Source organism: Petaurus breviceps, unplaced genomic scaffold (assembly GCF_028583685.1).
Source record: "Petaurus breviceps papuanus isolate PSGF00001 unplaced genomic scaffold, PetGlider_PUasm1.0 91133, whole genome shotgun sequence".
In the NCBI taxonomy this organism is placed as follows: domain Eukaryota; kingdom Metazoa; phylum Chordata; class Mammalia; order Diprotodontia; family Petauridae; genus Petaurus; species Petaurus breviceps.
The window spans coordinates 10,422,004-10,433,285 of NW_027187419.1; the positions used below are offsets into that span (position 1 = coordinate 10,422,004).

Sequence of the window (11,282 nt, forward strand, 5' to 3'; positions counted from 1 at the left end):
TACATTAGTCAGGTTATAAGGATGGATTGTACCAGCTGGAATGAAAAATGGTAAAGAGGACATAAAACCAAATAAGAGAAAGAAAAAGATCAGGTATTTTGCTTCCACCTGGATATAAACTTAGTTCTTTCTAGTTCTTTCTCTGGATGCACATATTTCTCTCCATTATGAGTCTTTTGGGATTGACTTATATCACTGCATTGCTGAGAAGAGTCCAGTCTATCAAAGTTGGTCATCATACATACGTTGTGTCTATAATTGTGTACAAATTTCTCCTGGTTCTACTCTTCTCACTCAGCATCAGTTCTTTTAAGCCTCTCCAGGTAAATATGAAGACTGTCTGCTCCTTGTTTCTTATAGCACAATAGTATTCCATAACATGCACATATCACAACTTGTTCAGCCATTCCCCAATTGATGGGCACCCCCTTAATTTCCAATTCTTTGCTACCACAAAAAGAGATGCTATAAACATTTTTGTATATATGGGTCTTTCTCTCATTTCTATGATCTCTTTGGGATAGAACCCTAGGAGTGGTATTGCTGGATCAAAGGGTATGAAAGTATTTATAGCCCTTTGGGCATAATTCCAGATTGCTCTCCAGAAAGACTGGATCAGTTCACAACTCCACCAGCAATGCATTAGTGTTCCAATTTGCCCACATCCTCTCCAGCATTTGTCATTTTCCTGTTTTGTCATCTTAGCCAATCTGACTGGTGAGATGTGGTACCTCAGAGTTGTTTTGATTTGCATTTCTCTAATCAATAGTGAATTAGAGAATTTCTTCATGTGCTTATAGATAACTTTAATTTCTTTCTCTGAAAACTGCTTGTTTATATCCTTTGACCATTTATCAATTGGAGAAAGTGTTATCATTTCTAAAATGTAGCGTCTAAGACTGTACAATATATTATGGATGTGTTTTGAAAAGGCCAGTATACAGTGGGACTATTGCCAAAAAATCTGCAGATCCCTCTTGTCTCTAGGCAAATCATATTATTAACTGTTCCCTGAACTTGATATACTATCTTCCACCTCAATGCATTTGTCTAGAATTCACTCTTCATCTCCTCCTTTGAGATTTCTTATCTTCCTGTTAGGCTTAACTGAAATGTCAACTCTTCTATGAATCTTTTCTTAATTCACCCAGCTAGTGTTATTCTCTCACTCTTCAATATCACAATATTGTGCCTTTCAGTCCCTACCGTGTGCATGTGTATCTGTGTACATGGTGTATCTCCTGATCCCTATCCCCAGTAGGATGTAAGCTTCTTGAGGGAAGGAACTGTTTAATTTTTTTTATTTTTGTAGGTAACAGTTTTCTGCATACAGTAGATGTTTACTAAATATTTAATCAACTTGTAGATGTTACATGAACTTTATTGACTGCCACAGTACACTGTTTACTAGATTGAACTTGTAATCATTCATAGAGTAAAAACAATCACAACAACAAAATATAAAATAATCATCTCAGAATTGAAAGGAACCTGTAGGGTCAGGTAGGGTAGTCATTTTCTAAAGAGCCATCCCCTCTACAATGCCCTGTTTTGTCTTGAAGATGTCGAGCTATGAAAATTGTTGCCTCCCCAATAGGACCATTCTCATTTTGGATAGCTTGAATGATTGAGAGTTTTCTCTTTATAAAGAATTCAATTTGTCTTTATGCAACTTGAATCTGCTATTCTTATTTTTTTGCCTTGTGGGACCAAGAAAAATAACATGACTTCAACCTTTATTCTCCATGAAAACACTTCAATAAATTTATGTTCCTCCTTCAAAATCTTCCCTATGTTGAATGTCCTCTATTCCTTCAACCTGTTCCTAAATTGTGTAGTTTCTAGTCCCTCATGATCCTGATCATCTTCCTCTAGATCTTTTCCAACCGGTCAACACTTTTCTGAAAACATGGCCCTGAGAACTGAATATGATATTCAGGGCAGTGTACTATAGGGCTATTATCTCTACCACTCTGAATACCATGTTTCCATCAATGTGGCCCAAGATCTTACCATGATTGGTTATGCCATGGACTCATATTAAGCATGAAGCCCATTAGAAGTTCCAGGTGTTTTCACATGAACCTCTCCCTAGCAATGTTTCCCTCATTCTGAATTTGGAGAGTTGATGTTTTTCAACCCAAGTTTAGGAATTTATATTGTTCTCTATTGATTTTTTGTCACATTAGATTCAATCCACTATTTCAGTCAACCAGGATCTATACTGATTGTAACTCTTTCATCCAAAGTCTTGGTTATCCTCCCCAGTTTCATGAAAATTTTCACTTTCAAATTTAATTAGAATGTGATCTATGCCTTTGTTCTACTTGTTTCTTCCTCTCTCCCCTCTGGCCTTTAGGCTTATGGAGTAAAGTAGAGGAAACCTAGCCTTACCTTAGTACTTTACAAAGCTTACATAGGTCTGGCTAATGGCTCTAGGGACCAAGCTTGCTGGGCATGTAGAATCCAATTTTCCCTTCCCTCAGGAATACTTTATCTTAAGAAAGACACATCCCTTTCACCTCTCATGATACTCACTCTTGTAGTTCTCTTATAATTCCTTAAATGTAGTACAAACATTGGTCCTAGATTTACAATCTTAGGTGTTTATCTTCATTTATAATATGACTGGTGAGCACTTACACATGCAATGATGATCTATCAGTTTATCTTCCAGTTATCTTGACCTGGTTACTACTGATTTAGCATTCCTGTCATTTTCTTGTGACTCCCTTCTGTTATAGGGTCAATTGCATCCCACTTGTATCCTTGAGATTATATGCTTTTAACAATACTTTCTTTAGCCAAAAAAGGTTATTTCTAAATACTATCAAAAGGGATCAGATCTGAATCAAGTATTGCTCAAGTTTCGTTGTCTTGTTGTCATTTTCTGGATACTGTTGGGTAAATTACTGGCAAGTTTAATCCCTTACCTGTGATTCCATTCAACTATTGTTTGCTAAGCATCTATTATTCCTATCACACCATGCTAGATATAAATCATTGATGAAACAGAATAAGATCAAGGACAGATCTCTGGGGAACTCCACTAGTGATGCTCCTTCAAGTTGACATTGACCTATTATTTGACTATTCTTTGAATCCATTCTACTTCTCTCTTCTAAATGGTATTTCTTTGTTTTGCCCACAAGGATATGGTGATAGAGATTATCATAACTTTTTAAAATACTATATCTAATAACTAGCATTACATAGTGTATTAAAGTTTGTAAAGCACTTTACCTATATTATCTCATTTGTTCTTCATAAGAACCCTATGAGGTAGGTGCTATTATTATTCCCATTTTACATGCAAGGAGAGTGAGGTTGGAAGAGGGGATCATATAGTCAGGATCATCTCTCCAGGATCATTTCATGATCAAGCGTCAGAATTGAGGTCTTCCCAACTCCAAGTTCAAAGCTCTATCCATTGTACCGCCAAACTGTATTCTCCTGACAGACTGTAATTATGCTTTTATCCAGCCCCCAATTTCCCATCTTGAACATAAGAATAACATGAAAGAGTTTGTCAGATACTTTACTGAAATGCAAGTGTAACAGTGTACTATTATAAAACTTTAGCAGAGATGATGGTTTTCACTAGGGGTGAAAATACTGAAAAATTAAAATCTATGGGGGAAATTCTTTCAGATGCAAAAGAAAGCAGAAGGGGTCTGTTGCTTGAATTGTTCAACTCCTTATAAAAAGTCCAGAAAAGACAATTAACTTTCATCTAGGGCACAGACTGCCTTTATATTTTTGTCTCTAGACACTCATCTGAACAACACTCCAAAATGACTCTTGGAAGTATAACTGATTGCATCAGAATTGGTCACCATAAGCCAAGGAAGAATCTCTGGTTGAAGAAACTGGCCCCAAAAGAGAAATAATTCTCTTTAGATCTCCTCTGCCTTATTTCTGGAGGTGATGAATCTCATGAGGCTCTGAGGAAGTCAAAGAGGAGAAGCTTCTTCCAATCCCATTGCTTTAGATGAAAACGTACAGCAGTACTTCAACTGAAAAGAGCCTTCCAGCTAAAGGCAGCTTAGTATCACCCAGACGACTCAATGGCTGAATATGGTAAAAGACTACAATTGCCCATCAAACAGCAAGCCCAGGAAGACTAATAGGTTGACCTCTCCAGTAATGATAATATGTCCTTTGAAGGGAAACCCAGATGACCAGAAGAGTGACTCATGCGTCACCATTACTATGATTCACAAAGAAGTTCAAGAGAACATTACTGAGAAAGCAAAGACGTTGAGGCTCTATAGTTCTAGACTCCCTATGAGTATACCTCATTGCCACTGTACTTTTTAAATCTTAAATTGATGAAATGGTTTTTATTTTTAAAATAAGTTTTTATTGATATATTTTATTATTTGCACCATCATGGTTTTCCCCAGTATTCCTCTCTCCTTCCAAAGAACCACCCCATATAACAAATAGTATTTTTAAAGATTAAAAAAAAGAAAAAGAAGAAAATCCCCCAACATAACTGATCAATACATTGAAAAAGTCTGTAAGCAAGTGCCTCTGTGTGACACCTGTAGACCTCCTATTCTTGTGAAGGAGTGGGTTGAAACTATCCTCATCACTTCTTTCAAATCATTTTTCATTTTTATAATTTTGCAACATTTACTTTTTTTTGCATGGCTATTCTTTCCATTTACATTGCTGTAACCACTGAAACACACACACACACACACGCACACACACACTTTTCCTTGGTTTTGCTTACTTCACACTGTATCAGTTCATATAAATACATGCTTCTCCCTATGACATTCATAATTTTTTTACAGAACAGTTCTCCATTATATTCCTATACATAGTTAGCTTGACCATTCCCCAGTCAATGGGCATCCACTTTGTTTCCATTTCTTTGCTATTAAAAACCACTACCATCAATATTTGGGTGTATATAGGAACTTCCTTCATATCAGTGACCTGTAAGTTCAGTAATGGAATCTCTGCTTCAGCAGGTATGGGCATTTCTTTCTACTTTATTTGCATAATTCCAAAATAACGGTATCAATTTGCAGCTCCACTGATAATGCATGGGTGTGCTTATATTCTCCAAATCCCTCCTACATTGACTGTTGTCATCTTTTTGGTCATCTTTGTCAATTTTTCAATTTCTGACATTAGCTGTGTGACCCTAGAGCAGAATGCTTTCGCAGATCTTAAGCCAGACCAAGAAGCACTTGGAACTTGATCTTTTTCTCTTTGTTTATCAGAGCTGGGGGAATGGAACCTCAGGGTTGTTTTGATTTGTATTTCTCTTATTATCAGTAACCTGAAGAATTCTTTCCTGTGGGTTAACACTTGCAATTCTTTTGAGAACTGTTTGTTTATATCTTTGACTTCTTATCTATTGGGGAATCTACCATTGTATTTTAAGTTCATCTTCATTTTTCCCCATCACATGAAGTCTGCATGTATTTGTGGGAGCATGTATCCCAGTTTTGTGGGGAAATACTTTATAATGATCACTCTTGCCATGCCATTTGAGTAACTGCCTTTACTTAAGTACTGAGTCTACTGGCTAATTGTAAAGGGGAAACAGTGGTAGGGGCTTATGAGCTGGTTTAAGGAGGATAGTTACTGACAGGGTAACCTTTGAAAGTAGTACCCTTCAGGGATCCAACCTGCTAGTGCCAATGTGGTTGGAGGGAATGAGCCTGGAGGGAGTGTTATATAGATACACTATGTCTACAGAATTCCCCTAGTCTACAATATCTGATAACTCTTTCAAAAAAATGAAATGAATTTAGTCTACTGTAATCTGTTTTTTGATGAAAACATGCTAGCTCTTGATGATGACTATTTCCTTTTCTAAGTACTCACAAATTATCCTTTTAATAACAGGTTCTGAAAACTTGACATGCTTATTGGTTTTGATTGGCATTGTTCTATAGTCTGACTCATTTGCTTTCTTTATTTACTATTCTTGAAAATTGAGACATTTTCTTATTCTATATGATGTTCTATATATGTTTATCATAATTTTAAAAAAATCATCAAGAGCAGGTCAGCAGGTTTTGGGCATCCTGGGATGTTGTTTATCTGGGCCTAATGATTTGAACTCATCTGGTCCAACTGAATGCTTTTTTTTAACACTTCTCATATCTTGAGTCCAAATTTCCTCTTAACCATTTTTTTGTTCTATACTTCCTAGAACAAAAACCCACTGTTTTTTTTATCAATTAAAATAGGAGGAGCTTGGTGTAGAGGCTTAAATTCTGAAAAATTGAAAGGTCTGTGTTTGAATCCTATTTCTGACATTTATTAGCTGTGTGACCCTAGAGCAGTGCTGTCAAACTGAAATAGAAAAGGATCCCAGCAGGCCCTTTATTAACTTATAAAGTTACAAACTAACATTATCTATACTGTATTGTGTTTTTAATTATTTTGTTAATCATTTCCCAATTACATTTTAATCTGGTTCAGGCTGGACTCCAGTCATATTAGTCACAAGTATGACTCTTTTGCCATATATGATTTCCTTAGTATCTATGTACATTCTGGTAAGTCCCTAGGGTTTAGGTGGAAGGAGTTCCCACATTGGGAGTTCCCTTTACATCTCTGCTTACTTAAAACAGAAAACTAAATTTCTCCTTGCCCTCCATATCCTGGTGCTCCTCCTTTTCCTCCTCCTCCTTCAAGTCCCCTTCTCAGTGACACACAGCTCCTGAGCCCTTGGGCCACCAGAATGCTTTCACAGATCTTCAGCCAGACCAAGAAGCACTTGGAACTTGATTTTTTTCTCTGTGTTTATCAGAGCTGGGGGAATGGAAGCAGATTTGTATGTCTTGCATCTAATGATGTTCAATACTGATGTCAGGTGGGACAGAAAGAATGATCTGAGGCCTTGGAACAAGTTGACTCTCACTGATCAGTGAAAATTCTGCTCAGTAAATGTAGAGGATAATGAACTGAAGAAAGAAGGCCCAGATTTCTAAATGAAAATCATCCTTTTTCAAGCTCCTCAGAATGAAGGTCTTCTAAAAGACATCCTGCAATTCCACACAGTTAGAAAATGATAGATTTCCATTCAGATTGCATGAAGTCATAGTGGGTTTAATGGATGAGTAAAAATGTGAAACTTGAAAAAAAAATAGCAACCTAAGAAGTGCCCTGTTGGGTTGTGTAGCATGTATTGCTGTGTGAACACTTTCCATGTTCCAGATATTTCAATCAAGCCACATTATGGACTGAATGTGGAGGTCAGTTCTCTTTACAGTCATTCATTCATTAAGCAAACATTTTAAGTATTTACTCTAAGTGTCAGATCCTGGACTTAAACTAAGGTTTCCTGACTCTAGGAATTGGGTCCTTTCCACTTTATGAGTTTCTGTGGAAGTGAGGAATTTGGAGGCAAAGAAGGAGAAAATGAACTCTTTGGTATACTTTGTTTTTTAAAATTTTTAGTACATCATGCACTGAAAATCTTGGGTCAAGTTTCATGCACTTGACACTCCCACTAACTTCACTGTTTCTATTGATGGCACCATCATCAACCTGTTACCCAGACCAGTAACCCAGAAGGAATTTTCTGCTCTTCCTTTCTATTAGTCCTTAGATTCCATAGTTATCCAGTCCTATTGATTTTCTCACTTTAATAGTCAGTCCAATGTATGTACTTTCATCAGTGTGGGTTCTCCCTCCCCTTGATCACAATCCTCATATGGCATTAACTAGAGACCCCTAACTAAATGGTTGCTGTCCTCTGGATGCTCTACAGTTTATCAAAATTTTTGTTTTTCTTTCAGGGCACAAGTGTGTTTTTGTCAGTATAAAAAATGCCTGTTATTGAAATACTCTCCTCTAATGTAGATAGGCAATTTTAACTCCTCTTTAGCTTGTTGACTTAGATAGCTGCCTGGGACCTTGAGAGATTAAGTATCACATCACTCAGACAAACCATGACTTTTGAATTGCAAGGCCAGGCCCTATCTACTATGTCAGGCTGTTTCTCTCTTTAGCTTCTCATTGTCCTTCCCTAAATGTGCTTAGAACTGAACACAATATTCTAGTAGTGTTCTGACTCAGGTGGCATATAGGGGGACACTCCTCTCATTCCTTGGAGTGATGGCTTTCTTAATGTAGTCTAAAATTTCATTGGTTTTCTTGGCTGCCATATCATACTGTTGACTTCAATCAAACTTGAAGGTTCTCAAAAATTCCAATCTTTTTCCAGATAAACTACTATCTAGATTGCCTCCCTAATCTTACACTTAAAAAGTTAATTTTTAAAATGGATTACTATCTAAACTTCATATTTATCTCTGGTGGAATAAATAGAAAAGGACTTGAATATCGTTTTATTCAATTTGGTCTAATGTTCTAATCAAGTTTTTGTTTTTTATTTATCTGAAGTGCTTAGTAAAGTGCCTGGCTATAGTAAAGGCTTAATAAATGCTTGTTGATTGGTCTGTCACATCTTTTTCAACTTTGACTCTTCATTCATTGTGTTAGCTATTCCCCCTAACTTTATATTATATATAAATTTAATTATCATGTCATTTATGGCTTTTATCTAAGACATTGGTTAAAAGAAAAATAAAAATGGCACAAATCCCTGGGGTACTCCACTGGAGACCTCTTTTGAAGTTGACATGGTTACATGTTTGAATCTGGTCATTCAAACAGTTTGGAATACACTTAATTATACTATATTCTAGTCTATCTCTCTCCATCTTGTCTAGAAGTTTAGCATGAAGGTCACATTTTTTGTTTTAGAAGAAAGAAAAAGACAAACTTTGGGAAATGATACTGAATTACATAGATAGCTTGATTTCTCCCTCCATTTTGGTCTTCTGATTTGATGCTGACTTCTTGGTTCTGAATCTCTGTTCTGGCAAACAGCTCTCACTTCATCTTAATTCAACTCTTGGTGCTTCACACCTATGTACACCTAGGTATCAACCCATTTTTTTTTCAGTGTTGGCTCTCCCCTCAACACCCAACTCACATTACCTCATGGATCCTAGGAGGGGATTAGCCCTCTCCCAGCCTCAGAGGATGCTAAATAATGGGCTTGTGTCTACTATATCTAGTTGCATGAGAATGCAATGATACTATTCCCTGTGATGAAAACAAATTCCAATTTTCATCTCTGTTGAAAGTCCCTCCCTAGCTCAAACTTCAACTCAGTTGCTCAACTTTCTCCATGAAACATCTCACCTTACTCACCTTTACCTACACAGGTAAAAGCAATCTTTCCTAGGGGTGGCTAGGTGGCACAGTGAATAGAGCACCCTGGAGTCAGGAGGACCTGAGTTCAAATGTGACCTGATACACTTAACACTTATGAGTCCTGGGACATTGGGCAAGTCACTTAACCCCAAATGCCCTGTCTTCCCCCCACCAAAAAAAAACAAAAATAAAAAGCAATCTTTCCTTCTTTAAATTTCTCATAGCATTGTTGCTATTATTATATTATATAATATATTATACATAATATATTTTATTATGTACGTTGTTATATATATATATTTATTTCATTCTTCCATATCATAGAATAATTTCTCCCCCACCCAATCCCCAATCACTCAATCCTGACCCCCTTAGATTGTGAACTCCTTGAGAGAAGGGTGTATGTTTCATAGCACAGAATGTCTTACAAAAGGTAACATTTCCTAAAGATTTGTTGAAATGCTGTTGAAATGAACAGCAAGTAATTTTATAGAATTCGATTTGTGTTAATATTTTTAGGGGAATAGTAGGTGCAATTTAGTTGGAAAAATTAAAGACTTTAAAATAATGACAATTCTTGAGTACCAGAGTGAAGAAATTTCACCATACCTATTATTTTTAATCCGACTGAATTCAGGTCAACTACCATTATTAGCACTATGAAGAATGAAACTAAGTTATAGATTCTGTAAGTGCTTGTGAAATGAATGAATGATACCAACATGAACAGTAGATGAAGAAAAGGGAGAAATGGACTTTCTCTGCAGGGGCCATGTAAAATATAACAGAAGGATTCACAAGATCTTAGGCAGGTGATGGGAAGGGAAGTGAAAGAATATTCATTAAGTACCTACTATGTGCCAGGCACTGTGTTATCTCATTTGATTCTCACAACAACCCTGGGATACCTCCCAAATGCTACTATTATCATTATTTTTTTTACAGTTGAGGAAACTGAGGCAGATAGTTGTTTAAATGACTTGCCCAGAGTCCCACAGCTAGTAAGTGTCTGAGGTGGAATTTGAACAAAGGTCTTCCTAACTCCAGTATCCTTGCTCTATTTACATGTACCATCTAGCTGCCTCTGGAAGGGACCTCCACCTAGTTATCTGCTGGAAGGGACCTCCACCTTGTTATCTGGGACATGAATACCTGAATAGATATTTCCACAAAAGCATCTCCAATAAGTGCTTGTGGACTTTTGTTTGAAGATTTCAAGTGACAATGAACTCAATTCCTCCTGCCCCTCTGCAAGTTCTGCCCTTTGTTCCTATTTTTGCTCCCTGTGACAAAACAAACTGGACAAGTCAATTCCACACACCAGCTGTCCTCATATTTAAAGAGGGATATTATGTCCCTCCCAAGACTTCTTTTTTCCAAGCAAATTATCCTCTTTTAATTCAATTTAATAAGTATTTATTAGGTGCATTCTATGCATTGTGCTGGGTATTGATGGAACCAAGATAAGAATAATTAAGCACCTGCCCTCAAGGAGCTTACATTCTATTGGTAGAAACAGCAATTCTACCACTTATTACCCGTGTCACCTTGGGTAAATCATTTGATCTATTTTACCTCAGTTTATGTCATCTGTTTTCATTTTTTTTAGATCTAGTAACCAAACTTAAAAAACAAAAACAAAAACCCTCAAAAACAAAAACAAATTTATAGTTTTCACGGTGTCCAATGATTCAAATGATTGCTTCTTGATCTATTTTCCAGGTCAATTGTTTCTGATATCAGGTTCTTCTATTTCTTCAGTCTTTTAATTTTGTTATATTATTTCTTAGTTGTCTCATGAAGTTATTGATTTATGTTTGATCTAGTCTAGTTTTCAGGGAACTCATCACTTGGAAAAGATTTACTTTATATTCTAAGACAATTCCTCTTTCAACCCTTTTCTTTAGAGCTTTTATTTTATTTTTAAACATCTTGCTGCCTTTCTTCTAGGTATTCATTAAATCCTTGTGGAAAATCCATTTTTCCCCCTTTGAATCCCTGCTTACAGTTGTTATTTTCTCTTTCTAGGCTGGATATTGGGAGATTTTTGATTCTACCATAATTTTTTATTCTGCTTGGTG

The 11,282-nt window shown here is 36.4% G+C and overlaps 1 pseudogene; it reads left to right on the forward strand.

Moving 5' to 3' along the window:
• The first annotated feature begins 5,171 nt into the window (after positions 1-5,171).
• LOC138154835 (cytochrome c oxidase subunit NDUFA4 pseudogene) lies at positions 5,172-6,965 on the forward strand (annotated as a pseudogene).
• Positions 6,966-11,282: the final 4,317 nt, after the last annotated feature.